The following is a 6,104-nucleotide window of genomic DNA, read 5'->3' as shown; positions in this document are numbered from 1 at the left end:
TTACACAAAACTGAAATTGCACGTCAAAATAACACATTGTCAATATTTTTTGAGCCCCCCCAAAATTTCACAAATCCCGTTTTCAGGGAAGCCCATGTCTTATTAAGGGGAGCCGAGCTCCCCCTAGCTCCCCCGTAGTTCGCACCCTGCCTCTTTGTTTATTTTGAATACGCGCCCTCTAGCGGCGAATCAAATAGTTGTATCTCAGCCAAATATTGTCCTATCCTAACGAACCACACATCAATGGAAAGCTTATTTATTCAGCTTTCAGGCGATGTATAAATCTCAATTTCAGAAAATTGACACTTATGACTGGTTTTGTGGTCCAGGGTCACATTTAATATAGCAGTTTTCCAGGGATCCCTAACACAAACATGATGAAGCTGTTCAGTAAAAAAGCAAACAAGATCAGAAGCAAATAAGATCAGAAATGGTTAAGAGGGATAGGGACATCCTTTGAAATATTACTGAACTCTTTACAGTGTATTGGCATGCTTGTAACATTAATTCTTCATAATTTATTTTAAACATAGTTTAATTTACCATGTAACAATTTAAAATACAACTTAAAGTAATTCAAAATGTATCTGAAATCAATTCAATATGTAACCCAATGTAATTATCTTCACAGATTGTTTTAAAGGACTCCCATCCATACTGTTGCAGCACTGTACCAGACAGCACACTATTCAGAACTGAGAATCAGTGCAGTTCCTCCTGTACAGAGCTGCACTGAATGGAGCAGAACTGGCACAAACCTAGAACAATGGTAAGATAATTATAAAATTCTTTAATGAATGACATAATTAATAGACTTTTGATTAATAATATTAACATGCCCCATTGGTATGCCTAGAGAGTCGAGCCAGGTCCTGTCAGTGGGACAGTGGTCCTGTTTGCAAGAGAGGAAACTCGCTGAGTGGTTAAGGTAGGAGTAGACTGTCTAATATTGTTACATAATCTTTTCATATCTTGCTATATTCATAATGTATAACATGCCTATATGATTAGCCCTAGCAGAAAAAAGACAAAAACACAATAATATTGAATATGGCTCCATTCATAATGTATGCAACATGTAATGAAAGTGGTGGAAGATTTTTATTTCTTTAATGGTCAATTTACACTATACCTTTGTTTTTCATCTCAGGAGAATGTTTACAGTGGCGTCACAGTGATCTGCTTGGCCTATCAGTCCTCCAAGTGGCAGAAGTGTTAAAAAACCATAGCATTACACTATCACAGTTATTAGTATTTTAAATAACTATTACACTGTATCAAAGTTTCTAAAATGTACGTGTTTATATTTACATGTTTAGATTACACTAGTGAGCAAGAAACTGTATTAAAGTTATATATATTTGCATTTATATTATATTTAATTTACATTTTATATTCTAGTCTGAACAAATAAAACCAAATTAATCCATCCCTTGTGTTTTGTGTAAGGCCAGATCTCTCTGTGGAAGACTGACTGAAAGGTGGACCATGAAGAGGAGGAACTCATCGAAGGGCTGCAGAGACTGACACTGTCGAAATAAATGTTAAATAATTATGATACATGCATGTAACGTGTGCATCAAAAAATCAAAATAAATATAACATTTTCTTTCTCTGTCACAAATAATATAATATCAATATTTACCATTGCATTGCTTGTTATTCCAACGTCTTTCCTCGTTCCTGTCCTCGCTCTGGTCACACAAACCCATTTGTGGAATGCAGGTTCAATAACTCTCCAAAAGGCCATTAAATGGTTCTACATCTCAAATCTAGATTGGATGAGACATGTTTTCAGAAAATACACACCACACAATGTAATAACAATGCAAGTTAGTTTGCCTCCACTGAACCTGAAGGTTACTTTAAAAACGTATAATGTATTGACATGCAAGTACTCTTATGAAAAAAAATATTTTAGCTGGGGTTTTAGCTTATTCTCCCTCATGTCATTCTAAACCATTATGAATTTCTTCTGTGGGGGGAAAAATATCTAAATAGCTGACTTGACACTAACATTATTTACAACATTTCTGTATGGCAATGAAGAAAGCAAGCCATATGGGTTTACAACTACATAAAGGTGAGTATATGATGACAGCTTTATTTTTTATTTTTGGGTGAATCATCTATTAACTCGTTAACACATATTGCCCAGACCCACAGAAGTGGTTTTTAAACAAACAGGCAACCACAGCGACAAAAAAAAATTCACAACAGACCTACATTGTGCATGGTTATTATTAGTAATGTAAATAAGGGTTTAGATCTTACCTAGTGTAGAACCGTATGTTGTCGTCATTCTTGAAGTGGTGCCTGCAGATTGTAGTATCAGAAGTGATGTTAAAATCCTTATATCTACTACTCTGAATCCACTTATTGCGATTTTCTTCATCCAGGGGAGAAGTGTGAAAAACTTTTGAGAAGCATCACAAAACGGGACATATCAAGCGGAACAAACCACCCTCACGGATGTTTAAACTTTATGGAACTCTTCATTAAATAATTATATTACTGTGGTATAGTTAATTTGTTATATTATAGCAATAAAATGTATAAATATTATTTTATATTAATCGTTCATTGACAAAAGATTGCGGCTGGTAATGCACTCATGCTATGGCTGAATACAGACCGGAACCTTTTATGCGCCCTGAGATTTCACCGGAAATACGTAGGCTGCGTGCCGTGTATAGAGTCCATTTCCCGTTTCTGCAGACCAACTGCCCCCTAGTGGTCGGGAGCATTTCCGTTGTGTTGTGGCTTAATGTCGTTGTGTTGTGAGCTTAATGTCGTTGTGTTGTGGCTTAATGTCATTGTGTTGTGAGCTTAATGTCGTTGTGTTGTGGCTTAATGTCATTGTGTTGTGAGCTTAATGTCGTTGTGTTGTCAGCTTAATAGTAATGTAAATAAGGGTTTAGATCTTACCTAGTGTAGAACCGTATGTTGTCGTTACCGTAAGTGGCGCCTGCAGACTGTAGTATCAAAAGTGATGTTAAAATCCTTACATCTACTACTCTGAATCCACTTATTGCGAGTTTCTTCATCCAGGGGAGAAGTGTGAAAAACCTTTGAGAAGCCTCACAAAACGGGACACAGCAATAGCGGGACAAACCATGGATGTTTACACTTTATGGAACTCTTCATTAAATAATTATATTACTGTGGTATACTTAATTAGTTATATTATAGCAATACAATGTATAAATATTATTTTATATTAATTGTTCATTGACAAAAGATTGCGGCTGGTAATGCACTCATGCTATGGCTGAATACAGACCGGAACCTTTTATGCGCCCTGAGATTTGCGTGCCGTGTATAGAGTCCATTGCCCGCTTCTGCAGACCAACAGCCCCCTAGTGGTCGGGAGCATTTCCGTTGTGTTGTGGCTTAATGTCGTTGTGTTGTGAGTTTATGATTGCTTTTTTAATTGCGTTGTGTTGTGAGCTTATGTTTGCTTTTTTAATTGCTTTGTGTTGTGCACTACTGGTCCACCGTAGTTTAATCCCATATTTGAGCTTTAATCAGAAAGTGTTTACAGGAAATTCAGTAAAAGACATATTGCAATTTTTACAATGGTGACCTTGTGTCATTCATCTCACATGATTGGTTAGAAAAACGCTTGTGATCTTGCTGTAGTGGTAGAGCATAATCTTACTTAACCTTGATTACCGACCAGTGGTATTACTACAGCGCAGTTTTATTTCAAAGTACTTCTAGTTTCAAAGTCTACAGGCTACAGCCAATATTCTGTAGCATGCGTATTGATTTTGTGCCAGTGTGGAGTTTGATTTTCACACTTTGATCCTGTGTGAACCACTATCATGAGTAAAGCAGAAGAGCCAAAAGTGTACCAATAAGGAAGCTTTTATCAGTAGGGTAAGTCTGCATGAATTTAACATATCTGATTGTCTTTGTCATTGTCTGTCAGTACATGTTGTGTATAAGTCATATGTAGCATCATTCATAATGCCGATGCCTTGTCTGAGAATGTACTAACATTCACACTTAAATGATTTATTATGGTTTCTGTTTGTAGTTGTTTTGTGTGCCTCTGGAAGCCTCCACCAGCTGGATCCTGTAATGATTAGTCTAAAAATATCCCCATACGAATTCTCAACCCTGTTAAAGAAATCTATTGTAAGATATAAGTAAAAGCGGCTTAGGCAAGCCAATCCTCCAGCTGAGATGATATTGCATCAGAGATATATCTTCACTCATTTATTCACAGACTCACATTCTGTTCTTCGGCTTCTCTCCATGCAGACCGCGTCCCCCGGTGTGAATTAGTAATGCTGTTTTCCTCACTTATTTCAGTGTAGAGATGCATTTGTGAATTGCTATAAGTCTCTTTCACCAGGACCTGTTTTACAGTGAAAGTAATACTGTCAGTTTCCAGATTTATTTTAATGGCACTAATGTGGGCTGTATTGGCATGTGATTTCCACACTATGGATTTTAGGAAAACTACAATTCTAATATAAAATGTAAAACTGAACCAGCAGTGTAAACTCTTTTATTATTATTATTATTATTATTCCATAAATTATGATAATGAAGACAGAAATAACACGTTTGATCACTTGTAATTAAAATGTACTGTTAATTAAAATATTATGACAAAAGTTAGTTTAGAAGAAGAAAAATGTAGAAAGAATTGACTCAAATAATTCAGATATATTGGCTGAAAACTGGTCCACTTTGCTATATACTGTATATACACACAAAAGTAGAATAACCAGGTATCTTTACAACATAACTGAGAATACAGCAGATGTTAACTGGATCTAGGTTTTGTGGTAGTCAGAATCTGTCATTTAAATTGTGCACGTGTAGTTCCCATAGAAATTAAAGATTTAAAGCATGAAGAATTCAGCGTGCTAACATCTAAACAGTAGATATACTGCATGCTTATTATCTGCTGTCATTTCATCTCAGGTTTTGCCAAGAGCAGTGTTTATGTTCATTTAAATCGTTAATATTTTTGAAACGGTTAACGTGGTAAAACGCTTAAGCATCTGCTAAATGAATCAGTGTAAATGTAATTTAATAAATTATATTTTAGTTCTAATATGACAATAGACTAATATGTCAATTTAGTAAGAGTAAAATGGACTCAAATTAATTAATGTGATGTGACAAAATATTGACTAAATTTACAGGATGTAAACAGTTGATAAAAATAAATAAAGTGTACTGTATGTGAATTCCTGTTTTAGATGGTGTCGTAAATCAGCTCAAAAGGGAAATATGTATGACTAATTATAACTGGTTATGATTAATAATAAATATTTAGATTAGATCTTAATTAACTGTAGCAGAATCAATATTACAATTATTTGATCTGTCCGTCCACCGAGCAGACAATATAATCATTTATCAATTCAAGGAAAGATTATTTTCCTGGCCAAGGAAAGTAGCTTTCCTTCTTTATGCAGTGCTAGCAGTAATTTAGCATGTAGCAAGACTTCAAACATTCAGTGACTTCGAATTGTGAGCAACGCACAGAGACAATCAGTTGTGAATATAAGGGATTTAATACATGAAACTATATCTAACATATAACTAAACCAAGCACAAGACATATATACAGAATGAAGGAAAGTAAGGAAGAGAGAGAGAAGAGTAAAAGAATGGCAGTATTTCACATCAACCTTAAACACAACCTATTGAGAATCATCAGAGAATCAAAAATCACCTTAAAAGGGGCTGTGTGTTATGTGAGCATGTTGTAGTTTGCTGGTCAGCCAGGCCCATTGGTGCCTGGCACCGGGGGGTCATTTACTTCTCTTTGGAAGCTGTTTGAAGTCAGATGGGGAGATGATAGTGATAGACTGCTTAGTATCTCCTTGATAGTGGGGGGGAACTATTTGACCATTTAGCACCCATATAATTGTAGAATCTGTGGCCAGGACTGTAATTTATATGCAAATGTCAAAGGCTAAAAGGGGTCTCTTAAGCCATAAAACCCCAAAGACCATCCATGATTTTACGCAGACGCTACAACAAGCATTTCAGTCAAATGTAATTTATGCAATATTCCAAACCTTTAACCCACTTGGGAAAATCAACCCATGGCAACAGTTTAAAAGTAGCCCAAT

Source organism: Sinocyclocheilus rhinocerous, unplaced genomic scaffold (genome assembly GCF_001515625.1).
Source record: "Sinocyclocheilus rhinocerous isolate Xijiao unplaced genomic scaffold, SAMN03320098_v1.1 scaffold369, whole genome shotgun sequence".
In the NCBI taxonomy this organism is placed as follows: domain Eukaryota; kingdom Metazoa; phylum Chordata; class Actinopteri; order Cypriniformes; family Cyprinidae; genus Sinocyclocheilus; species Sinocyclocheilus rhinocerous.
This window is presented reverse-complemented; position numbering follows the sequence as displayed.